General features: G+C 41.9%; 1 protein-coding gene across 10 annotated transcripts in view; it reads right to left on the bottom strand.

Annotated features, from left to right (window-relative positions):
- STAG1 (stromal antigen 1) overlaps positions 1-27,543 on the bottom strand; it is a 200,902-nt gene extending 173,359 nt beyond the window's left edge. For 7 of the 10 annotated variants that reach the window (XM_054206620.1, XM_054206619.1, XM_054206621.1 and 4 more), the window contains exons 1-2: positions 27,441-27,543; positions 22,362-22,440 (exon numbers count right to left, since the gene is read on the bottom strand). The gene's annotated coding sequence lies outside the window, so the exon portion shown is untranslated. The other 3 variants (XM_054206622.1, XM_054206624.1, XM_054206625.1) reach the window with 3 other exon arrangements.
- Positions 27,544-27,586: the final 43 nt, after the last annotated feature.

Genomic DNA, 27,586 nt, shown 5'->3' with positions numbered 1-27,586 from the left:
CTGAAAACCGTAACCCCAGGAGTTAAATAAGGGAACATTTCCTCTAGGAAAAAACCTTACAGAAAATACAAAGAAAATACTAGCTTTCATTTTTCTTGTATCTGGTCCTACCTCCATCTCCTTACAAATTATTCAAATAAATTTAAACATTAATCCATAAGCATTGCTGTCACCCTTGAGGCAAAGTTAAAGAAAGCTTTTCTGGAGTACACAGTATATACAAGTACATTTAAGAAAGCATTCAACAACCCTTTAAATACTAAAAAGTGTCAAGGAAGTTTTTCTTTTCCAGAGGTTAAATCAACACTTGGCACTTTCACAAATCAGGTTCTTGAAACACAGAGAATACACATAACTACGTATCGGGGGGCAAAACCCCAAACAACATGGAATAGAGATTCTTTTTTTTTTTTCCAGTCGAGTCCTGGGACGAGGTTTCATACAATGGTTGAACCAATCTGATAGGCTGCTGTTGTCAAAAATGCAGTTCCTGCTCTTGCCTCCTACTCCTGGCCACATATTCCTGATCCTGGTCTGGCTGCCGGCAAGCCAGGGAAGGGAGAGACAGGAGACACTGGAAAAGAGGAGAAGGTAGTGAGCAGCTCAAGTCCTGCTGCCTGCCCTCCACCCCTTACCATCATCTCCCACCGCTCCCATCCAGACAGCAGAACAATTCCACCATAGTGATTCAATTGCAAACACAGCACGGCTTGTTCCTGTCTGTCGGAGAACAACAGAGTCAACACAAAACAAGGTTCACATTATTATGAATTTTTTTTAAAAAAGCAACACTAATTTGAGAAAAATCTAGTTTATTACAGTACCACAAAAATACTTGCTACACTTGACATTATCTTCATTTATCATAATCTAGAATGTGTTATCTTAAACCATTAATTTTCTAATCTCTTAAGGCAATGTTAATTCAAGACCCAAAATAATGGCCTGGCTATAGGTTTATCACTCTAAGAGAGATCTGTGAATGCTCTCTAATTAGAGCAGTATAATGTTACTATAAAAAAAACAAACCAACAAACAAACAGAAGAGACTATTAGAGAACTATTTCGCAGAAGAACACAAATGCGAAGAATCTGGAAGGCTGTCCTTTGCACAGTACTTTTAGTTAAGTTTCAGAGCAAACTAAAACCAGTCAGTGAGAAATAGCATCTTCAGCCACTCTGAAAATCCCAGTCACCACCAGCCGTGTCCACTGACCCGCACTCCCTCCTGTGCCTGGCATGCGGCGCTCTGCCCATCCGCACAACTCAGGAAATCACCTAGCCATTTTTAAAACTGCTTTCCAGTTGTTTGTATCCAGATCAGCTCCCTGAACTGGCTTGCCCCTTGTTGCCGTGAGCACATGCTTGGGAAGAATGGGACCACGAGATTTACACTGGCCTAAATCGCTATGGAAATGCATTGTACCTTGCGGAGAGATCTTATAAATGAGGGAAAAGAAGCGATTTCTCAAAATTTTCACTTCCAGCATATAATACAGGTGTACCTTGTCCTTAAAAATAGATCTGCATGCTGAATAAATACAACACACTGCTTTCCGATCAACTGGAGATATACTTCCTTTCCTAACCAAACTCTAAAAATGTGAAAGAAAAAGAAGAATGAGATTAAGGCAATTTGGGTGGGTTTTTGTGATTTTTGTTTTTTAAATAATCTTTGCATAAATAGAAAGAAAACATCTAATTATAGCAGCTGATAGCCAGTTTTTTGCTGATACATGCAGTATCCTAAGTAAGCATTTTCTCCTCCACCAAACGATCTTCCCCTGTTTTTGAGGGGAGAGGAGAGGGAGGGGGGAAGGGCCACCTTCTTCCTGACTTTCACATTTCTCATTTTTCTATCAGTATTAGTCTGCATTAACAGCCAAATCATACACACACACACACTCTCACACACACAACACTGCCAGTGACCTACTAGAAAGTTGCTATAGCAACGACTGCTTTCAGAAATACACGTTGTGCATTTTAAGTGCCATCATAGTGTAACTCATCTGTCAATTAATAACCACGACTCAGAGTAACACATCACGTTCACCCCAAAAAATTAGAAATAAACAGCACGGCTTCATGTCTAGAAAAGGAGATACCTGGAAATCCACTGCAGGCTTAGACTACCTACCAATAAAAAAAAAGCAAAACACATATTTAGCACCAAGATGTAACTCTTGCATTTCTAGTTAAGTGCACAAAATACATGAAGTATGAAAAAACTTCACCACAATCTTGAAGGGGGAAAGCACTCATATGTGTCATTAAATACCTAATTGAAGCAAGTCCAAGCTGCTTGTAAAATTATCTATAGGAACATACAGAAAACATAATTTAATTTAGGTTTCCGTTGTTTTGGGTAAATTCCCTGTAATAAGAAACACCACCACTGCATTTTAAAATACATTGAATGAACCAAAAATCGAGTATACTGTTTCGATCTCACTAGACCTCATGAAATCACCTGCCCAAGTTTTTTTCCTAATGAGCAATCAGACGGAGTGAGTCACACTGTCTCCTTCTCCGGACCAAGGTATCAACCGGTTTCTAGCTGCTGTACTTGGTGACAACTACTATACACAAAGCATAACCCTAGTAAAGGAGTACACATCTAAAATGCCAACTAGTCATTCTCAGCAAGAAAACTTCGGGAAAATTCAGCTATCACAATTTAAAATCTTGACAGTACCACAGTACTACCAACAGTAGCTTATTTAGTATTGTTTCCTCTCAAAATCCTGCCTTAAACTAGCAAGCTATTTTCATGAAAGTGCATGTACTAAATGCCAGTTTTTTGCCCCTCTCAGCTATGACAGTTCATGGACCGTCCCGTCTGACCTTTGAAAGGTAAGTGCACTTTAAAGCAGAGAAATTTGCTCTCTATAAAGCACAAAGGGTAACCGGAGAGTTTTGCAAAGACTCTGGATGATGAGGTGCCATCTCTGCCAATGATACAGAAACACTGCAGTGGTTTCTCAGCTCCAATGTGACCTTGAAAAGCATTTCAATTTCCTTTCTCACATCCTCTAAATCCAGTTCAAATCATTTTCTCACATGACAAAGATAAAAAAAACCCAAAACTCCCTCCCGTTATCTTTTCTGCTTCGGGATAAACATCAAGCTCTCAGTCCTGCTCTTTTAAGACATACTAGTATTGATGATGCTAACTGAAATCCTTCTGGAAGACACTATGGATATGAGCATAGAGAGTTAAGATATACTGCCTCAACTTCTGCAGAACTCCAGCAAGCAGCTCAGTCTCGATGAGCTCCACCGAAGACACACGGCTAGTTACGTGTAGGCAACAACTTCTACAGGGACTTTCCACTTGCCTGCATTTAACAGGGAAAATCCGCTAAAAACTGAGTCACAACCAATCATTTTAGCTTAGATAAGAAGTACCAACTTTGATCCAAGGACCAAGTTTGACCCTTTAGATATATATATATATATGCACGTATGTAATATAAAAAACATACTGTAAGACTGCTGTGAGATCTCCCCAGGCTCACCAAGGCAGTGAGGTCCAGAGATGGGGTACCAGGGCATTTCTTTCCAACTGGCATCAGTCAGAGTGAAGCAGACGAGAGCACAACCAGCCAGTGGTTCACTTCTAGCTATAGCTAATCTAACGCTCTGAAGAGCGGCAAGAAAAGCACTGCCTTAAAAAGTCACTTTTCACATCAAGCCGGGAGAAAATTTTTTCCTGCTGCCTGTGGACAGCCGGCAGCAGTCATGAGGCACAGGACTAATTAAACAATATTGTTTAAATATGACAATCAAGTTTCCCTTAACCTCTTTACCGAGATACCAGTAAACACAACTCAAAGTTTTGTAACACGAATTTTAACCTGTGATTAACTTTTTTTAAAATCCAGAATTTAGCTGACCACAGTTTCATTAATGAAACCTTTAAATAATTGAGAAAGAGGCAAGATGTCTTACACCTGAAAGTTATTAAAAAAGTTATGCCCGTTCCTGTTTGGTTTTGTTTTTGTTTGGGTTTTTTTTTTTTTTTAAATATCAGTATGAATATATCTACAATAATAAAAATGTCACACTGGGCAGAAGAAAGACCTGTAGAGAACAGTATTTCGGCTGAGGTCAAAAGCCCAGAGCAGGGCAGAAGAGAACTGCACATGTGTAGCCGCACTCCTCCCAAACATTCTCAAAATCCACATCTTCCCAATTGCTTGTATTTATATACATTAGTTTTTGTATTACTATTATCCTTGAATTTGATACTTTTCATTCCCTAATATTTACCTTGTATGGTTTTTTTCTTACTCAAAAAGGTAGTCATATCACACCCCAACAAACCCTTCTAAGAATAAACAACCCAAGTCATCTTTCATTACCACCTACATTTAATGCTACAGTTCCTCTCATTTCCTTTCCAAACCTACCCCTCCCCTCTGGATCTTTCCCTTTATTCAGAACAAAATCCCCACTCACCTCCTCGACACCCACCCCGTCATCTCCAGGCACGGGGTGCAGTTCAGGCAGCGGAGTGGCCCCTTGGCAGCCCAAAGGCCTCGGCCACCCCCAGCTCTCCACCTACAGCCACACCAGATCTGCTTTTTCTGCCTCTCCTTCTCAAGATTAATTTCTCCCCACAGCCCCAGTGCGGGAACACCGATCGCATAGATCTCGACTGGTACAGTTTCCTCTCCTTCGCTTTCCATGACCATGGCTGAAGGACCACAGGTTCAGCCAGAGGAGTCACACCTTCCTGCCAGGAACCAACTTCCCTCCCTGTCCCTTTTCTTCCACTGACCCAAACTAAGGTCCCAGCCTGTCCTGTCCCGTCCCCTCCCTCGTTCTTGAGACTGTGGGTCTGTGGCCCCATTTACATTCCTGTCACCAAGTTCAGGTCTACCAGCAAAATCACCTTCCAATGCCTGCTTCTCTGCCTCCAATACTTCATCTATTTTCCCAGACCTCTCCTTCTAAATAGGAAGTAGTTCCAGTTGAAAAACGATATATTCACCATTTCAGAATATATTCCTCCAAAGAGTTAACCATTGCTATGATGCAGACTCTTCTGGCAAGAGCAAAGTTTGGAAAATGAGGGAAGGAGGATGGAGGAGAAACTGGATACATCGTTCAGCAGTAGCCTGCAGTCAGTTTTGAGCAAGAATACCGTTTAACTGTATTCTCACTCACCTTCCATAAAACCCTCCAGAATTATTTTGTTGACCCCAAACATTTAAGTCCAAGCGCTTCTCGGGTTCTTTTTACCCCAAATGAATACATTTTATGGTGTGTTGTGTTTCTGTCTTACTATTTGGAGTAGAGAGAGTGCCAGCCTTCACATGAACAAGATATGTTTTACCAAATCCCACCATTTCCTTTCTACATAAATTCGCCGTTTTAATTAAACGTTTGAACTGTGATGCTTATCATTGAAAATTCACATAGTCTTTTGGCTCCCGTTTTTCTTCAGATGGTAGTCAAAAGGCCACATTAATACCAGCTTTGTTATCAGGATCCCACGAACATAATTGTTTCTTACTAAATGAATACATTAGCACTAACATGAAAAACTGATTGTTGAAATGAATCCTACGTGGCTTTTTTCCAATAACCCATTCATCACGTAGATAATTCTCACACTTTCATTCTTAAAAGGTACTAGTAGTAAATAAGGCTCTGGGACTCACGGGGCTTTCCTTTTATTTGAGGGTTGGGTTTTTTTCTAGTTTTTTTTTTAATTATTAAACTGTATAAGGTCGTATTTATTAGCAATCTAGCAGTAATTCCCCCTTTTGTCATTGGCACTGCGTAAAACTCAGTGAGCACCGAAGCAGGCAGGTGTCAAATATGACCTGAAACCTCAAACAAGTTGAATTTTTCCCCAATAAATGGATCACTGCTCCCTGCAAGTTGCCAAAGTTCAAAAAGTAATTCTTAAAACAAATAAAGTGCTTCTAAATTAAAATATTAATCCGTAAAGTTTTACACAATACACATAAAAACCTTATTCCCTGTTAGACAGAAAAATGGGCATTCCCATCCCGCCACCACCTGCTGCCCGCTTGTGACAGGTTGGGTGCATCAGCCCCTTTTCCCTGGGAAATTGTAGTAACAACTAGTGAAAAAACCAAAGTAAACAGTGAAACCATCTCCTCACCCGGACAAGAAGAAAATCTCATCTAACTGTACTTTGCTCTTCTACATGGATTTCTCTCTGTCAATGCAGTAAGTGGATTACGTGGCTTTGGAACAGCAAAACACAATCCCACTTTAAAAAAAAAAAAAAAAGAATTTACAAGAACACATCATGAGCCATCAAGTGAGATCCTAAACCTGATCAACTACTTCACAGGGATTTCTGAGAAGGCACGGAGGCATTTTTCTGTCTTTTCTGAGAATGCAATTGCAATGTATTCAACTGTATTCAAGATTCTCTTCTAGAATAAGACGTTATTTCTGTTCTCAGGAATCACAGACCCAAAAGTCTTTGCTGCCATCCTGATACACTGATAAAAGAGCTCTCTTTTTAGCATTCATCCAGCTGAGGCTGCTGTATACCTCATGTTTGTCTTTTCCAGCAGTTTCACGAGCTGTGGAAACAAGGAGGCTTGCTTCTCAACAGATTACTGTACTGTAACTCCACATGGGCTCTCTAACATGGAACAACAATCAAAACCCCGCTGCTGCTTTTATATAGAAGAGTACGTGTACGGAGGACAGGGGCGGGAAAGGGAGATGGTATTAACAGAGTAACTTTTGCCAGTTAGCTACCATCACAAAAACTGCAGAAATTTGTCTTTTGGATACCCCCCACCCCATCCAAATTTGACTGAAATTGGTCACCGTGCTCTAAAGAGACACGCAGCAACTCAATAATCTTTCTAACGCATTTCAATAACATGCTGTGTTGTACCATTAAAAAAAAAAAATCCAGACCCTGCCCTATTTAAAAACAAGACCAAAAATTAACAATCCCAAAGCACTCCAGGCTGCTGCCCCTTGTCCCCACCGCCCCTGGCTGCACTCTCCGCTGCCCGGGCAGGGACGGCAGCCGCCGCAGCCCTTGCAGAGCCACGCTGCCTTAGAAAACCAAACTGAAAACCATGAATCTTCAAGAGGCGACATCAAACTGCCCGCCTGGATATAAATTACCCAGACCAAGAAAAGCCGAGGCATTCCCCCAGAAAAGAGTTGTTAAAATTCTTGGGTTTCCATCCAAGCAGCATGTATTTGCCAAAAATCTTGAGGCTCCTTTGCTACCTCAAAAGCATTTGGAATACCCACAGATGATTAAACGCGTACTAAAGAACAATTTTTAAGGACTGATTTCTCTCTTTCCAAACTAATACATGTTCCTTACTTCAAAGGCTTGCTTCAAAAGTGTTCCAGAATTCAACACAGATTTAAAAAAAAAAAAAAGATTATTTTAAAAATGCTCATCATTTTGCCCTTCTGAGTTGCTAGCCTTTTTATTTATTTATTTTTAGTGGGGGGAAGAAGGGCTCAAAAATTAGGGAAAGGAGGCAGTACAAATAACTGTTTCCAGTTGACAAGCATTTTTTGCTTGTAAGAACACCATTTTATAATCTCAAGAAAAGTTACATTATGTTACTAGCTTATAGGTTATGAAACAGAGTATATAACTCTTCAAAAGGTTTAACTCTAATAAACATTTCACTTGATCAGTTGATAAAAAATTCAAAGCATATTTGATGAAACTAAAACACCTACTTAAGACACAGCTAGTATCTATGAAAGTGTCTGGAGAGATTTTTTTCCCCTCAAAGCACAGTTTCTTAGGTCACATCTAGCCCCACAAAAATACACTCCCTGAACGGGAAAATCAGGAAGTTGCAATAAAACTCTCAATGATAAAAAAGTATATGAAACATCACCAGGTGAAGGAGTGCCTTCTAATAAAGGAATAAATAATAAATTACAGTCTGATAAATGCAGTAGCTCCTCTCAAAGACAGAGCTTAACCCGATGTCAAACCAGGTCACCCAACTCAATTCCTTTTCCAGTACCTGTGAGCCCACTTCCTTTGGGTACTGGAAACGCCTGGGCAGGAAAAGTCCTTTCTAAACAGGACAGGTTTAGAAGGACTCTCGCTGCCCAAACGTCGAGGCTCCAGGAGAGCCGCGTACACTTCATCCACACCAACGTAACCACATTTTAAGTCATCTTCCAAGCTGATCATCTGTAAGCAGGACATTTAGAATTATTTTGCTGTTTAAATTAAACTTTGACCAGGAAGCGGCTTTTAAGAAACCATAAAATAGTCACAGAGAAGAGGAAGCTATTAATGATTTCTCCGATAAAATGGAAAGCAGCGGTACAAAGAGACATCAATGAATGCAGACAGATTAATAAATGACTGTAAAGGTTTAGGAGAGGTGCCTTCCTGGTCTGGGACAGGTTGGGTTTGTCTCCTGAATGAACTAACAGCATAATCTCTTCCAGAGAATAATGTCTCCACATGAATACTGACATTCTAGCTAAATCCGAGTCTATCCTGAGAACTATAAAGTACTGTATCGATCACAGCCCTGCTAAGAGAAATGCTAAAGAGCACGTTAATGTTGTGCTAAAAGGGAGTGCTCTAGGAGTACCGGCACGATTTTATGGAGAATTTAGTTGAGTGGTCAAGGTAATTTCCATTCACTTGTACAGCTATACGGAACAAGAAAAAGCACTTTCCCTTTAAATTTGAGGAAAACCTAACTAAATTAATAGCTTTGTTTTTCAGAAATACTTCTCAAGGAAGACACGGTGAGTATAAAACTTAAGAGTAACAGAGCAAATTAAAACATTTCCAGTATTGTTTGTTCAGTGACATACAAGACATTCGTTCTCCTATTTTGGGTTTCAGAAAGAATGAATGGACATGCTCAAGCTCCATTTAGGGAAGGCACTTCAACAGGGAGCTACAACAGCGCAGAATTTGATACAAATCTTCATTCTCAGAAAAAGGTAATGGTGGCCATTAGCAGTCAATGATGCTGATTAGGCTAATCGAAGATTACTCATCAATAAACACAGTTCATAAGTCAGCATCCGCCTGCTCCCCTTACCCTTCAAACCTGCTGCCAGACTCACCCTCCCGCACTGGCCCAAAGGATGAGTGCCAGAAGTGTGCGCTAGAGAAAGAACACTGCTATTTTCGCAGATCTGGCACATCCTGGTAAGAAGGAAAAGTTCAGATTATCACCAGTGGAAAGTGGCTAAGAAAAGAAGTTGGTGGCAAAATGAAAGGCCCTATTCTATTTACTTAATCCAATTCACTGCCACACAAAAGACAAACAACTACCGTACTGGAAGGAGAGAGGGTGGACTCAAAAACACAGGTATATAACCATTTTTTGGAAAAGTACCTTTCCAGGTGACAAGATGTAACTCAATATTCAGAACAATCCGCTACAGGTTCTGATGAGCTTTTGAAGAAATCTGTGAGACTAGACACCTTCTTGCCCAAGACCTTTCTTCCATTTCCCAGTAGCTTCTTGGCTACTGTTTGAGCTTATCCAAAGGTCCACAGGTTGATGAGGAGTTCGCTGGGATCTTCTCTTACTGCTCAATTAGGCAGTTCCAGCACCAAAAAGGATCATCCCGAGCCAGCTGCTATGAACAGAGCTTCTCTTTGTATTCTTCAGGGAGCTGCCATTATCTGAGCAGTAGCAGCCCAAGCGCTAGAGCAAGGATAGCTGCAGAACAGGGGGCCAAAAATCTTTCACGGGCTAAAAATGAGGAAGCTGCTTGATTAGGCAGAAGAGTATGGCTTTTTATTTCAACCGTGATCTCAGAAGCTCTAAAATGGAAAAATCTCAGACAATACAGAGCAGACAAAAAATTCAAATCCCCTGTCAACTGAAGTATACAATTAGATAAACATGCAAAGGGCTATCTTCTCCAATTTCAGCAAGGACACAGGAATATCCCACATTATACTGCGTATGAGAAGAGGGTGGTCTAGTTTCATATTTCTTAGTTATTTAACTAAATCCAATAGAGAGATAACAAGAATTTAAAAGCAGATTTTTCCTTTTATACTTTCCCTTGTGAGCTGCAGGAGCATTTTTCTTTGCTCAACTTTAATTTTATATATTAAAATAGCAACCTTAATTACTGCTTGAAGCTTTCATAAAGTTTCAATATTCAACTTTTATTGCAGCCATTTTAATACCCTTAATTAACTCATTCAGATTTTTTATGCTAAATACTCTAAATTACTGAGTACCCTTCCACTGCGCTCTTCTAATGCTAAGGCAGCTTTCTACCATTATAGATGTGACAGGTTCTTCCATTTAATGTGGTTGAGCTCACCTCCCTACTTCATTATACGGTTCGTGTTCAATGCAGTCCAAACTGCTAGTGGCTCTTTTCCTCATTAATTACATATTTCAAATCCAACGCTACTCTGATCGATTCTCAGCCCATGACCGGCAGGAAAGAGAAGGGCAATCCCACCTATTAGTCTTCAACTCAGCTTGGGCTGTTCTGCTGTTACTACCATATTCGCCTGTCTCTGTCATACCTTGCCTTCTAAATCATGTTTTTCAATAAGGAGATGCTGCTTTAGCAGAATACTTTACCAATCTAACGCAAGCCTCTGGACACTTCCAAAGCAGAACACAGGTGCCAGACTGCCAACTGGCCATCCCATACCCGGTTGGAAGATGCATCCTTCAAAAGCTGCACAACTCTAGAGCAATTTCCATCGCTGATTTTTACATTGCTTTATCAAAAGTGTACATAAATCCAGTCTTAATATGCCCAAGGAGAGAAAATGAAACCGACTGCCTTTTTAAACTAACCGCTTTAGGCTTAATGAGCTTTTCCAGAACACGGGGAATTATTGTGCGTGTCTTATGAAGGCACCTGTCTTACCTGCAGGCTGAAACCTGGACTTCACTGTATGCTTACACAGGTGTTCAATGTTTTAAAATATACACATTGAAAAAAATCACATAGCCTTCAGAAGTACAAAAACTCCTGAATGTAGAGCTCCCAGAGAATTTACAAGTAATTCCCTATTGAAAACATTTAGCAAATGCATTGTTGCATTTGAGCTTTTTATGCCTGGGTTTTTTTCTCTTCTTTAAATCTTTTCAGTGAAAAAAAGCGTGAAGTTGATTTCCATCTGAAACTTTCTATTTCTGCAGGCACCATTCGAAAACAGAATTGTAAGGAGGACTTAACCTTGTAGACAGAAGTTATCGTGAGCAGATCTGACATGACACACAATTGTAATACGACATCTGCCTTCTTCATTGGTGTAACTGAAAATTGATATGTGAATGCATTCATTTCATTAATATACAAAATTACAGTTTTCTTACAGACTTTATGCTATGAGGTGATGACTTAGCTAGCACACAGCACTGACAGAAAATAGATTTAGTTCCCAGCCCCGCCCCCCACCGCCCCGAGAGGGCGGCCACTGAAGTCTTCTATCTGTGTTTGACCACAGAAACACTTAGAGTCCTTCACAGGAACACAACTCGTACTACAAATCTAACAACGAGATCCTCAGTCAAGAAGACGCTCCAAGAAGAGCACATGGAGTATATAGTGTTATCGTATTCATTAGTTCACATTAAACGAACACAATTAAGTTGCCACTCTATTGTATATATATATATCTATATATATATATCACTTCTTTGCTTGCAGAAGGTACAGGCAGACAGCACATGGGTATCAACTGATCAAAGATTACCATATTCAAAGGCTTGTGTCTGCCCGATAGGACTTGCGGATACCACAGCTTTTAAAGAAAAGCCTGTTTTAACGCTAACCCTCTGAACGAACGACGACGGTGAAGCCCAATACTGAGCACTCCCCAAACTTGAACCTTCCTTTACAGTCAGAATTCAGGGAACTCTTCAACACTTTTTTGCCCAGGTTTTATTCAGAAATTAATTGCAGTCAATACAGCCATCTTCCAGATATATTGGACAGATTAAGAGAACAGAAAATGAGCCAGTTATTAGTTTCAGCAAAACGTCCCACGCCGATGCTAAAAACATCTCACCAGCATTCGGAGAGCAATGCTGAGAAAATCCTGTATTTTAAGCTTAAAAAAGGTTTCTGAGTTCCTCACCAAAGGGTACAAAGGCCTCTTCCACAAGTTTCCAATTATCCCTCAAAGGAGGGAGCGCCGATTCATTAACATCGGTGAGTAGAAATGGAACGGTTAATGTTTCTGCAATAGGAGTGTCCATGTCTTCTTTGAAGACAGAAGATATTTCTCAAACATGAAAATGCAATTTGGCAGCCACACTTGAAAAAAAGGTTGCCATTTTGAGTAGCTGTTGACCTTACTCAAACACCAGGAGAATGATCTGGGAGAATGAGATATCCAATTAATTGCCAAAGAAACAAGACAACAGAAGCAGATTTTAATCCACTAGAAAAATGGGAACGTGAACACATTTTAAAGTATCATCTTTAATAGGAGGGGGTTTTACAATTCTTTTTATTTAAATGTGAGCATTTAAAAGGATGTTTATTATTGACTGTTCTCTAATGTACAATTTAATTTCTGATCTGCCTGCAAACTCACAGACTGACAAAGACTTAAGATAAAATTAAACTGCGTTACCAGGAAATGGAAGAGAAAACAATTAGTATGGTAGTTAAATTTTGACTTGCAAATATAAAATGGTTTCCTGAAATCAACAAACAATTGCCATTACAAGCCCAAGGTAAGATCAAAATGAACATTTAAAGTCTGCGATCTCTTTTCCGAGCAGAGCCCCCAGGTTACAGGGGAAAATGAATCCTTAAGGTCAAAAAGACAATTCCTAACCATAGTGGATGATTTCAAGGACAAATCACTTTGTTGGCTAGCTGGTGAGATTCTTGCTCCTAACACCGAACCATCTAGTGCTTTGCTGCCAGAAACAAGAAATTCTAATACACGTTGTTATACCCCATATTTAGTCTTCTAGCTTCTGCTTCCAACTGGCTGTTGTTCTCCTCTATTATAGTCTTTTTTCTTAAATTTCTTACCTTAATTTCAGGTAAGAAAGAGCTACAAGTTTGTGATGCAAAAGCACACTTTTTTTTTTTTTTTTGCTTTAAAACTAAACTGAACCTTACCAGGTCTATTAACTGAGAACTCACATACAGCCACTGTGGAAAACCCCTCTAGACTACTACAGAGGGGCAGGAAAACTGTTTTGGAGCTTGAACAATGAAAGGATTCTTCAAAATATTGCAGTCTGAGCAAAGCAAAGCAGAAGAGAAACTGGCAGTGGAACCGTGCACTAGATTCACGAAACCAGAGTGAACGATGCCGTAAGACTGAATGGATTTTGATGTAAACACAAAGCACAAGCACCTTATGCACATACAGTGCCAAACTCAAGAAATATTAGAGCAGTTGACTTTTTTTTTCCTTGGATATTTGAGAGCTCCTAGAAGGGAAAGTAAGAGACTGATGATTAGGTTCTTCCTAGTCTATTAAAAGGGTGATATGTTGGTAAGATAAGTGATAAAATCACGGAGGATATGAGTTTCCCTGGGTGGTATTTGAACAATAAAGTACTGACAGTTTCTGAACTGCACTGACAGGGAAGAAACCCATATTCTCAGAAAACTAACCAGGTTACCTGAGAAATCATGTGTTTCTGCACTCTACGCTGTTACACCTAGTAAAATGCTCAATTACAGAACAAAGCATGCTCCATTAGGTTGAGCACCACAGTAAGAAATGTGGTTGCCACAGAAGTATAGAATCAAAACACCAACAACTACTCCACCCCCAAACAAACCTCAGTATCACAATTATTATACATTAGACCACAAACTACTCTCTAACCTGCAGAGATACCTGTCTTCCAACATGCCTTTACTAACAACCATCGCCAAAGGAACAACGCAGCAAAATACAGCTAACGCTGCTGGGGAACGGTAGCTTAACAAAGAGAGGACGCACAGGAGGAAAGGAAGGTTGTTCAATCACCGTCCTCTTAGTTTTTTTCACTACTGAAAGACTCGTTCGTCTGCTGACAAACCAACTGCTAACAAATTTCAAATTCGTTCAATGTGTTTAAAAAAAAAATCGGTACAAACTTAGTGGCTACTGATGATTCAGCAAACGCACACAGCATTGTAACTGTTAAGTGACACATACAATATCTCCTATTTTATTCTGAGAGCTGTATAAAGCACTTGTTCCCTACCGGAGGCATGGCCTGGACCAGCCCCTAAGCCCTGCCAGGCAGATGACCTTGTGCTCCAAGCATTAGCCAAACCGCTGGTAGAGGAAAATGTGACAAGAGTGGAGGAAGAGAGGCTCATCAGTCAAAAGCAGACGGTTGGCGGTGACAGGAGGGCAGCAAAGGTGATAGCAGTGATTGTCACCTAAAAAAAAAAAAAATAGAGGTGGGAAAATGCTAATCAAGCACAAAAACGCACTCAGAGATGAGGCATGTTTATCAATATAAAGCTAATAAACGAACAAAATTCAGTCAGGCCTAGAAAATACAAGCTAGTTCCGTTGCAATTCTAAATCTTCATCCTACCTCTACCAATAGTCTCAAGAAAAATTAGCTTCTAAAACACAGAGTTTCAAAATAAGCAAACAAGAAATGAAATCCAAGTTTCAAATCATCAGGCACTTAAAATAGTATAGTACCAATTCAGATTTACATCTGAAGCAATTCACTGAAGATTATACATTGATAGGAAAGAAATACTGTTATTTGAAGAAGTCAGGATCCAAATAGGTAATAAATAAGTGTTGCTAATTAAGTCATAAATACAAGATCAGTTTCAAGGCTCAAAACATCCCTACTTGGTACAAAAATATACCTACAGCCTAAAAGAAACAAAAGCTGCAAATACTGTCCACACCGGAAGACAGGTGCTTCTTAGGCAAATTTTAGAGGAAGACTGTAAAAAACAGAGACCACACTCACATTAAATGTATCCCCTTTTCACTTTTTTAGCTTACATTTTTAAATTTTATTTCCCAGCTTTTTTCTTTTCTCTTAAAGCTGCTATTATACTTTTATAATGAAAAAGCAAATCCTTTCTGTATTGTCAGAAGTAGTCATGAAGATTTGTACCATTTTATAGTAACAAAAAAACAGCATTTGAAATCAAAGGATGTAGAGAAACCGATGTTCCACGTATGCTTTCAACAGCTTGATGCTGAACAAACAAGGCAGCCTCTTTCTTCACTCCTCTTCATGAATATTGAAGACTGCAGCTAATCAAATGACACCACAGACAACTGCATCAGGCAACAACATTAAAAAGGAAAGTCCTGATTCTCCTAGACAAGAGCAAGTAAGAAAGCCACAGCTCCTGTTTGATCAAATTGCGTCAGACAAGAAACTTAGAGCAGTTTACTCTTACATCTTGCTAATCACATAGGGGAAGCTGCTTTAACTAAGGGGCAAACACTGATTTCATTTCACCAGTGACAATTGCTTTCCATGCTGGTTCCCACCCCACTTTTCATTCCTCCATTTGTGAGAAGGATGAACATGCCTCTCGGTGACAGAAACCAAGAGTGACTCCAGATACACAACCACGTCCAAGGCTAACGCCGAATCTCAAACACTGGGATTGCTTGCAAAACCTTACATGAGCTACAAACCAAAGGAGTCTCGTGAAGAGCTCTTCAAAATAAATAAATGGAGAACAGTCCACCTAGCATTAGTAAATCTTCAGCATAAAAGCAGGGTGCCCACTTTGGGGCTCCAGGCTTCAAGATATGAAGCGATAGGAGAAAGTCTACAAAGCAGTGAGCTGGATCAGAAGAGAATAAAACAAGATGTATGAGGAAACACCAGGAAACTCAAATATAAAGACACAGTTTGTGTCAGAGAAGAGATAAAGGGGATAAAAATGATAGTTCAAATACATCTGGGTATAGCAAAAATAGCTGAACATGACCAAATAAAAATCAAAGTTCACTGCAAAATGGGTCAGTTAAACATTAGATAAAGCCCAAGCAGTAAGAATATATACGGCACTGGAATAAGCTGCTTAAGAAATGCAATGGAATTTCCAGCAATTAAGAGATTAGACAAGCATCTGTCAAGAATATTGTAAATGATCTTCCCTCAAGACAGAGAAAAGGATTAACTCAAGGTCTCTCTATTCTTTTTTTGTTCAGTATTCTTCCAGGAACAAAGAAAGCCCAGGCCAAACCACAAAAGTAAGAGTAAATAAATAACCATTCTAGTACAAGTCCATTGTTACAGTAAGACACAAAACTGGATAGAGATCTCAGAACACTACAGTTTTAATACCCCTTACTGGCTGTAAAAGCAACATGGATTTGGATTTAGAGCTATGTCACTAGGGATTCCAGCAATGCACACGCAAAAAAAAAGTCAGTGAAAAAATTAAAATAAAATAATTAGATATAAACACATGTTAATAGTCTCCCCAATACCAGTTCTTCCATTAAACAAAACTTCAATGGCAAAAATCTTTACAGCGTATATTCTCACAACTCAGCATGTCCCAGTTAGAGGATTAAGATGTCTAAATGATAAAGACTTTGCAATTTTTCAAAAAAAACCTACTGTTTCTAAAGGAAAAGAATTATAGGACAAAATAATAGCATATTTCTACTTGAAAGCCAGGTGCTAGAAGATTGCAAAGCAGGTATTACATGAAACTATTAACCACTTGAATGTTTTGGGTAGCGGTCTTCAAAAAAACCATACTGCTAGGTTAAATCTGTGTTGGTAACATGGGAAAATTCTTATGAGTAAGGAAAAAAGATTGTAAGGAACAGAATATGGAGGGGGCAGGGTGGTCTCAATCCTTCTCATAACATATGGTCAGGGTATTTGGAATTAAGGGGGAAAATGGTACTAAAGCCCCTGGGTTCCACTAGTGAGAGCACCGATACCCACGGAACAAATGAAGTCATGGAACAGCTCCCCAACAGAGTAACCTTCCACTTGGGCATCGCAGCAAGACTGAGACGTTCTATATACAGACACCTGTGCTCACCTTTATAAGGCACTTTGAAGCACTAACAATTCTGATCTCGACATCATCAGTTAGCTTTTGGCAAGGCTAAAAGCAGTTTACACTGTTCTTGTACTTCATAGTCCACTATGACATTTTAAACTGCCCAAGCACAAAAATGTTGTTATATCCTGCTAGTTTTACTAATTTTCCCAGGCAGGTGTCTGTTTAAGTTGCTCTGGAAGATTTCAGCCAAAACAAATGTTCTCTCCTAAACAAAGTTAGGAAAAACATTTGTTTATTATTTGGGTTCTCAGTGACTTGCATGCTTTGGAGGAAACATGAATACAGCACAAAAGACACCCGACTGGCAAGATCTGCCTTTTAGCAACTTAATGACAACAAAGAATCTGAAGCCTAGTTTGAAAACCCTGGAAGTTATGCCTAAGATAGTCTGGTGTTCAGGGAATGACTTGTGTTTATATAGTAACAGACTGATGTCTGTCAAACTTCTGTCCTTCCTGACAAAGTTGGAAGGATACAGTGTAGGTTACTCTCAATGTGGCATGTGCAATCTGTTCCTCAGGCAAAATCTGCACAGTAATGAAATCTGCTGAATGCAGATCCACTCCAAAAAACGTATCTTGTAATCCCTACCAAGCTACCATTTACTATTTCGCAGACACTTATGAACTGGTGAAGCTACAAGGATTTTTTTTTTTTTTTTTTTGAAGTAACAACATACAGCTATCACACTAATGCCACAGAACAGGTCAACTGCAGGTGCTTACCCTAAAGTGGGAAAACTCATCAGGAGTTTCCCACTGAAACCCTTAGGAAAAAAAGTGTACTTACTATGGCCAAAAATATTTCCTTAATCTCATATTCAAGAATTAATTTGAATAACACAACAAAAATAATCAGTCCGCAGCTAAAAATTTAATACCATGCAGAGTGGAAATTCCTGTTTGTTTGTCAGAGGCATATATTATTGGAAACAAGATTTGAATAACTGCCTAACAATACCCATCTCAACCACAGGCATTCTCATCTGAGCCATCTATAACAATGTAATAACCAAAGTTCCCCTTTAGGATTAAAAAAAACGCAGCAACTAAAGTTCCTGACAGCCTGAACTTAGATCGAATTAAAAAAATACTAACAAGGCTGTTCTATGTGTCTTAGAAGTTTTAGTCTGTGTTGCTGTGAAAAAGGAAACTCTGGTGAGAGTCAGACAACATTCAGGTCATTTCAGACCTTCTACCAGTACATTCTTTCTTCACCACAGCTTTTTGTCTTCTCAACTTAAGCCTCCGTTTCAGGGAACTCTGCCAGGAGTGTCAGACGCAGGAGCTCGCAGAAGAACAGAACGGCTCTTAAACTAACCTGAGACACACATTCTTCTTTCATATCGTCTCTGAAATATATATATATTAGCAATAAGCGTGACCAGAGATTAAAAAGGCTAGTTTGTTTTTTGGTTTTTTTTATAAAACGCACTACTTAAAAGAAAAGTAGGGAGCTGCAGGAGCTGTAGTTACCTTGCATGATGCTTTCTCTACTAGCTGCCACCAGCACGCGCTGCGAACAGTCTGGTTCATTCACCCCATCACCTCATTTGGTCCAAAGGCTGCAATTATTGCTTCTAGCGAGCTGCAAGTCAATATTTCTGTACATTCCCACGTTCTTTAGTTATGTATTTGTTCCATCATAGCTTAGTTCCATAAGCTTTTCCCTGCGTCATGCTCATCTCTGCCAGTGAACCTGCACACATGCTCAGGATTCAAACAGTACGAATAAATCTAATGACACTTTCTAAAACATTTAGCAGTGGCGCTACTTGCCATTTCCCAGTCCTGTTGATGAAGAGATCAGAATTGGGGAACTACAGATCAGTGGCAATTGTCCCACACACTGAATGCTTTTTCTGAGTACTGTCACAGAAAGTCATTCTCTTTTGACATAAGCTTGAATGCAAACACGACTGACAAAGGAGCAACACGTTGCCTTCAGGACAGAGGCAGATACAATAGCCAAACTCCAGACGTGGGTGTTATCAAAGCACGACTTTAGGTTGAGAAAGTTGTTTGAGGGAGAGACAACAAAGGAGCTGACTGCCAAAAATTCATGGGCAAGAAAGATATGAAAGGGTAGTTCTTAGCTGTGTATTTCCCAATAAAATGAACTGCACCGGTGACATACCCTAGCAATACCTCTGAATTTAGTACGGAAAATACTGGGGGTATACACTAGTATCACACAGCGAGAGACTCCAAGCTCTGCATGAATGCTATGGATGATGCTGGTGAATGACAACACTCTTGCAAAAGGCCTGGCAGAGGTCTCAGAGAAAATATTCTGAAGGTTTTGAAAAGGATACTCCTTGAAGTTTTAGCAGTTTCATAACAATGCCTTTGCCTGGGGAAAACAAAGTATCTAGAAAATAACAGCAGCTACAGCTGACAGTTCCTCCCTTTGCCCCCCAAATGTTGACACTTCGGTTCCCTTGATTCCTACTACTCCCTAACACCCTCCTCCTCCCTGGACACCAACACACTCTAAATCAACAAACAGTAACAAGAAATCAGAAAAGTAAGACATACCAATGGAAAAATTGTTGTTTTACCAGTTCTCATGGCTATGGCATTAACAAACATTTCAACTCAAAGACAAGAAGTCCACAATTCAATAGCCACCTCGGGCAATCAGAATTTACACAGGACAACCACACATAGGTGCTTCCAGTCCCTGGCACTGGTGCTCTATAGTCACACACACCCCCCAACAGAAACAGAACTGCGTAAAAGCTTTCTTTTGCAAAACAAAAGACAAGCAGCTTCTCTGGTTTCTTTTAGAGAGAAAACTAAGTTTTCAGCACGCTATTGAAACACACTAATAAAAACAGGAGAAGCAGGCATTTCATTTCATGTACATTCCTTTTCTGACAGTGCCAGCAGCATAGGTCACTCCTGAAATTTGACTTCACTCCATTGCCTGTGTTCTCCCACTGGCTTTCAACAGTGAGTGCTTGTAAGAGTGAGGAAATGCTGAAGCCGTACAGAACAGTCTCCCTCCTTCTGTTCCACTCTTGACGGTTCCATGTGTTACATTCCAACGTTGTGGATATTTCATAGGACCCAACCACAAGATCTCACTGCCATCCAACCAACCGCCCTCTGTTCCACCGCACAGCACTGCCATAATTCAGATTGGCCATTTTCAATGAAATAGTGCAGTATTCCACGTGTCTCTTCCTCTTCAGGTTCTGAATGCATCCAGCATCTTGTACAACAGCACAACAGCATAATAATTAGTATTCAAAAATTCCCTAAAACATTTTGAAACGTGAATTAACTTTGGCAGAGAAAACTGCTCCAAATGGAGCTTACGGAAACAATATACATTAATGAGAAAAAAAAGTCACCCATGTGACTGGGGAAGTCAAGAGATACGCACAAATTATGTGCGTATATATTACCACAGAAATTATGCCATTTCTTCTGACCCACTATACCAACCCTTTTTAGAGGGATGAGAAAGGACACATTATAGGTGATTTTATTTGATTTATGTAAACACAAGTAGAACAATCAGATAGTGCTAAAATAGAAAAAGCCTCAAAGAGCTGAAGAAAACCACTGGAAGTCTGGAATAGAAAGGAGATGAAGAATAAACAAACTATGGCCTGTAACTAAAAGGACAGAGTACCCGAAATGCCGCAGTTTTTCAGAGAAGTCCTTCAAAAGGCTTGATTGCTATCCTTACTGTTTGAATTCTCTCTCTTCACTCACACTTTCCTCTCAGGACATTCTGTACGGCAGAACAAGTGTTACAGACCACTAAGCACAGCTTGGAAAAGTCAAAGGCGGGCAGACCTTAACCTCTGTAAGCAAGGAAGATGTCTACAGTGGTGACTTGCACTCCCTGTACTATATTATTTGTTTTACAGTATCACTGCAACCATCTTCTTTCTTTCTTTTTTTTTTTTTAAGCTCAATATCCAACAAACATCCAACTGTATTCTGCGTGCACATCCTTTTCTCTCTCTCCTTTTCTCCAGTTCCCACTACCAATAATTGTCAGTCCATGGACCAACTTCCACTGAATTCAGGAAAACGGACATCCCAAAATATATAAGTTCCTCTACATTTTTAATAATATTCATTTCTTAGAAGAGAGATTCTTAATTTCTCTCCCCCATGCACTGTCCTATTAAAGTACAGCTACAGGAAAAACAAAATTATTAGACACCAAAGCAGCCATGTAAGAGTGAATCAAAAGAAAACAGCGTTCAAAAAATTCTACTGCTTGACGCAGTGCTTACTCTTGAGCACAGTTTTAAACACAAATCATTGTGTTTACTCTCTCACCTAACGCTTTTTGATGCTACAGCGTAGCGAGCCTAACTTAGCAGAAACTATTTTAGAAGACAGATCAGCAGACAGCTAAATAGCAACATTTGGATGGGGAAATCAACCCCATGTTTGTACAAGAAAGTCAAGTTCCACAAACCTACAGGAGTTCTCCAAAAGATCTCCCTTACCCACACACCAATGGACTCTACTTGATAAAGTCTGCTTTCATTTCCAAGAGACATTTAACAAGATTCTTCCCAAAAGGCTCTTAAAGAAATTAGGCTGCCATGGCAATAAAAGGCCTTGCATGGATAGGTTGTCAGGGTAAAAGAGAGGAAACAAGAAACAAAACAAACGGTTGTTTCTGACAATAGAGTAAGGCCACCAGTGAAGCCCCACAGGAATACAAGCTGGAGCCCAAATTGTCTGAGACATGCTTACATCTGGAGGAGGTGAATTCTGACAATTTGCTGCTGACACCAAGTTATTCATGGTAAGGCAGACAGAACCAGCCACAAGGAACGAACACAGGCTACAGACAGCAAAGCTGGAAGAGGGAATTTGGTAAAGATAAGAGAGTTACCCACAGGAATCCCAGCTTTACACACACAGTGACGGGCTCCACGCTGAACATCATCACCCAGGCCAAGCGCACACAGCTGAATCTCCCACCTGAAGAAGGAAGGGTCTCAATCTCCAGAACCATTTTTCCCCCAAAATATTCTTGCCACTGACCTTGCATCACCTCTAGCAACACCTTACTCTCATGGCCTGGTTCAATTCATTCACCTGGCAGAAAAATACCCCTCCCAAGCAGATAGGTTTTGACAGGTAGGGAATTCCACCAGCTCAGGGAAAGGTCAAGCCAGCAGCAGCACGAGCACAAAGGAAAGGGAAGAACCTTGCAGCTGTGGAGAAAGAGATTCCTCTCAGCTATGGCAGGCTGGCAGATCTGCTCAATCATCTTGTGCAATTCCACTGGCAGGAACAGGCTCTTGTGGTCCTAGTGAACATATCTAAGAAAATAACAATGCAAAACCGGCATATCTATCACTCATTTAAGATGGAATTCATTACCCGTTTGCAAATGAAGTTTTATTTTCCACTTATGAACACTGACACATTGGTATCTTCCTGGTCCTTGGGGATTCCAACCCTAAAAAGGAGAAAGAAACCCTCATGTGGGGGAGAGCAAACAGATTTGCAGCTTGTCATTTGATTTTTGTTTCAAAAAAAAAAAAAAAACAAACATCACCGCATGCTTTGCTCTAGTATATAAATAAATGCATCCAAGATCAATTGTTTTGTTTTTTATTATTTTATTGTAGAAGAATATTTGACATTTAGAAATATTTCTGACACACAGTTCTATTCCTATGTAACTCTACAAAAAAAAAATATATTTTTTCCTATGAGTTGAACAATCTCTCAACACTGTTTTCACTCGGCTAACTTGCCAATATAATACAAGTCTGCTATACAGAGAGTTACAGAGTATAGCCTCATTAGATTTATTTATAGACTAAATAGCAAGTATTCTGCTGAAATTCTGCACAGCAAGGAACACAGCTGGCTGGATGTTGCCTCATGCTGCTTTGTAGTAAAACATCACTTTTGGGAACCACCTGAAACAACCTGCCTTTCAGCTGAGGGAGGACATGCTTAAGAATTCAACCTCTTGCTCTTAGTTCTGCAATAAATGATTAATAACTGAGTGGAACTCAGGATACACTCCCACATCAAGCCCGTGTGTCTAATAATGCTGGCAACCGTAGCTGAGAGGCCTGTCCCACCAAACGACGTCATGCAAGCAATGGTTTTTTGTGTGTTTAAAGACTGAGACTGCAAATCCACCCTGGGCAGGACGAGCATCACAACCATGGAATGAGCGTTTGGCAGCTTGTAGCTAGCCAGGGCTCTCCATCTTCGGGTACGTACAGAGCAGCACGCATTAAAGTCAGATGCCTGAAGGGGTGAAAAAGCTTGTATTTGTGCCATTCATATACCAAATAGGGAATTACCTGTTATTTATAAATGGGCATTTTCTTCCAAAATAAGGTGGCTTTGAGATTGTGTAATATGAAAGCAGAGTTACTGAATTTATCAAGTTGATAAATCCAACCTACAGTTGAAAACAGGATACGCGTGATACAGCTTGGGCTCAGTAAAGATACCCTGATGAATCTATGGTCCAAGGCATCCTGCTATCTCAAGCACACTCTTATTGTTAAAAAGCATTTTCCAAAACGCTAAAATGCCTGCAGAGATGCAAATGAGGAAAGGCTCCAAAACTATCAAAACCAGGAGCATGGTTCTGTCCAACGTTAGCGGAAGGACCTGAGTTACAAGGTCAACTGGTAAAATCATTACCAACATTCAGACATCCAATAGGACACGCCAGAAATTAGCAAGTAGCTACAAAATCAGAACTAAGGAAAAGATTCCCTCTGCAGCTCCTTTTCTTCAGCTCTTTCAGCCAGCTGAAGGTGATATCTACCTTAAAAAAAATTAATGTGGACCTTCCCAAAACAACACTTGTATTTGGAAGCATATTTTCAGACTGAAAAGTTGCAACAGAGGGTCATAATATGTTCTCTCAACCTCATATTTTCTAGAGGAAAGAAGAAATGTGTCTTTGTATTCTGATCACACATTCAACACCCAAACCAACTAAGTTAAATCAGTTTGGAAAAGCAAAATACTGCTAAGAATAAAACATATCTCTACACACCCTGGATGGAAACAACAAAACCATTATACGCTGGTGAACTCAAACTTTGTAGGATTTCTCCTCCTCTTCCAAGAAAGAACACCAAGTCTACTCCTTTCTATTTTTAGCCAAGTGAACAAACACAGTGGCACTGCAGGCAAGAGAGGATGGCAATCCGCAACAGGAGAGTTTCAGAGCTCCATGTTATAAATTTGAGCAACTTTTAAAAAAAGCATGAAGTATCTTACAGATTTTGGTTGCCATTTTAAGTCCTGAAGGCAGCACACCAGATTTTAGATACGGCGCATCCTTATTGTGGCACCAGACTTCAGCATCACCTTCTGGTTTTGACTCCAAGCGCCAGAAGCCAGAGCCTCATCCCAACACTTGGGCACTTCAAGGCGCAGAACAGAGAGAGCCAGATCTCCGGGAGGCCGACCATCCATTCAATAGCACTGCATCCGAATTTAGTCTTTAACATCCCTGCACAACTGAAGTGGCCAACGCGACAAGTTTGCTGCTTTCAGTATGTCCTCTGTTAACTACAGAACTGGCACTCTCAAGTTTTCATCAGGGCATTCGAGTCTTTTGTGCATTTGACCAGAAAACAATTTACAAATGTTACGATAAAGACATGTTCTTATCCCAGTAAAAGGGCTTTTCTTAGAAAGTAATCACAATTAAACATTTCTCTCCTGCTGCATCTTACATTTCTATGGGCTCACTTGCCTACTAAAATGATATTTAAAATTCCAGTATTTAGCCACCTTACTTCAGGGCAAGTCTTTTCAACGAAGGGAAAGAAAGGAGGGAATCCAAAGTCACCAATGCAAACTTGAGGTACATGTTCTTCTTTAGAAGAGGGTTCTTTCAAATCAAAAATATTCGCCTGTTGAGTTTCTGAACATCCCAAGTAACTCATTCTGTCAATGTCTCCAAATATTTATGTTCAAATAAAAATATATATATATGTTCAAAAACCTTCTCAGCTATCAAAAGGTGCACTGCGGTTTCAGTAGATGTCACACAAAAACTTGCACAGTACAAAGGGCAGGCTAGGGACAGAAACAGCAGCTGAAAAGCTTGGAGACCCCAGTCACAAAGCTCTAATACCAGTGTTTCAGCTGCTCTCACAACTTCTGCCCACAGCACATCGTGTGTGGACATTTGGCCCTAAATGCTGCCTCTCATTGTGGATTTATCAACTTCAGCACATTTGTTAAACGTTAGGAAGCACCAGACACCGTGAGGTGCCAACTGCCACATGCTCCAGTCCTTAAACGCAGGGTTTGTAGGAGAGGTGCTTTGAACCTTTGCAGCTGACACTAGCTGTTCATTCAGCTGCAGAAAAGTACCATTTTCCACTACCCCTTCCAACTGCCGTAAATCCACAAGCATGTCCGTCAGCAGTAGCAACCAAGAATTTCAACTGAGCACTCTCTGTTGAGCAGCCAGTAAAAATTACATCCTCTCAGATGAATCATAACCCTGGAGTGAGCCCCTCCACTCCTGCTCACCAGGAAATCCTGCTGCATCACGGATTGGCATGCCATTTCAAAAACCTCTGCACCCACTACGTGTGCTTTCTCAGGCTGTCCACCAAAAATTCATCACAGTTGAGTCACAAAGAAAGAAAGAAAGAATAAACCAGCTTCTAGTTCCATAAAAGTAAGAGCTTCTTCTCATAGTCAGGACACCTTTTGACAGGCAACCTATCTACTGCCTTATGGCCCAGCGATTTCCTCATGGATCGATGGATTATACCATAGAAATGCTCATCGAATCACCTTGCTATCTACAGATGAACAAAAAACCTCACCAGACAAGGCAAAACTGCTTTGGATCCAGGAAATTTGGACTAATCCTTCTCCCATACCACCCTTATCACTAATGTAATAACATGGAAAAGTTAAGCAAGTCTTAAGATGTCTGAATCCAGACATTAATGTCACCCATCACGCAAAGCACATGACACAATTTAAGAACAGTTGCGTTAGTGGTGTGATCTGGAGAAGGCTTTTTGTTCCTCAACAACTTAATAAACACTATTACTGGACTAATTCTATAGAGCTACAAGTAGCACAAAATTGTGCGGAATGCAACTGAAATAACCAATACTTAGAAAGCAGCTCAATTTCATTTAATTAAACTCACACCACTTTACCAGAAACTAATTTTTTTCACACTGATATTGGCATTCACATCCCTTTAAGTTGCTCTACGGATACCACAACCACCTTTTTCTCCCAAGCCATGTTTCACCCCAACCACTGCAGCTCGTGCTCCCCACTCCCCCACAGGAAGACACAGAAAGCCCAGTGTGGCTGCCCAGCGTGGGCCAGTCACCAAGACACCAGCACCCATCACAGAAGTCTTCCCACCAAGCAGAACCCTTGCTATTTTTACTGTCCGACATCTCCGGACCCCAACTTGGCGCTTCTGCCTCTTTCCAGCACCTCCCAGCACCGGCCGGAAGGCATTACCCACAACCCGGCGTCTCCCCACAGCCACGCTTCCCCGCTCCCAGGACCACCAGCCTGCCACCCCCTCACCACCCTGCTTCTCCCACCCCAACGGTGGGGGAGACACCACCGCTACCTGACAGGCCTCTGTGCCCCCCCTCCGCAGGCCAAGGAGCGGCGTCTCGCCCCCGGGCCAAGCCAGGCCAGGCGGGCTGCCCGCCCCATAGCTGCCCCCTCGCCCCGGGGGCCACCGCACCACCAACTCGGGGATAAGCACCAGGAGCAGCGGGCCGAGGGGCTGCAGCCCCCCCCCCTCCCTTCCCCGGCCCTGGACCCCAGCCAGACCCGGCGGGCGCTGAGGCGGACCAGCGGCTCCCGCCGCCCTCCCCCGGGGCCGGGCCCAGGCGGCGGGTCGGGTCGGGCCGGGCCGAACCGGTGTGTGTCCCCCACCACCATCATCCCGCAACTTTCCCTCCCCGCGGCCACCGGCACCGACTCCGCCGCCGTGCCCGGGCCGGCCGGTGGCCGCCACCGCCAGCGTGCCCCGCACGGCGGAAGCGCCACCCCCGCTCCGCCCGAGCATCCCCCGCCGCCCCCGCCGGCCTGGGCCCGCGCAGCGGGGAGCGCCGCCGCCCGCCCGGAGCGGGGCGCAGGCCCGGCAGCGGGAGAGGCCGCCGAGCTCGGCCCGGCGCCCCCGGCAGCCCCGGCGGGGACAATGAGATGGCGGCGAAGAGCGCCGCGCCCGGGGGACCCGTTGCTCCGGCAGGAGCCGCCCCGCCCCGCGCCGCCTCCTCTTCCCTCCCCTCCCCTTCTCCTCTCTCCTCGCACGGGCAGCGCCCGCTCCCGGCCCGGCCGCCGCGGAGACCGAGCGAGCGAACGAGCGGCCCCGGCCCGCTGCCCCCGCCCCTCGCGCCTCCATCTTGGATCGGCGCCTCAGCGCCCTCCCTCCCCTCCCTCCCTCCCTCCCCCGGGCGCCCCGCTCACCTGGCCGCGCCGCTGCCGGGCCGGGCAACCCCGTGAGCCCGCGGAGCGGCTGGGCGCGGCGGGGTCCGGGCGGGTGGCGGGCCGGGGCCGGGGCGGCGGCGGCGGCGCCGGCGGGGGCCGCGCTCAGCGGAGCCGCAATCCTAAAC

This window comes from Rissa tridactyla, chromosome 6 (genome assembly GCF_028500815.1).
Source record: "Rissa tridactyla isolate bRisTri1 chromosome 6, bRisTri1.patW.cur.20221130, whole genome shotgun sequence".
NCBI lineage: Eukaryota > Metazoa > Chordata > Aves > Charadriiformes > Laridae > Rissa > Rissa tridactyla.
This window is presented reverse-complemented; position numbering and strand designations above follow the sequence as displayed.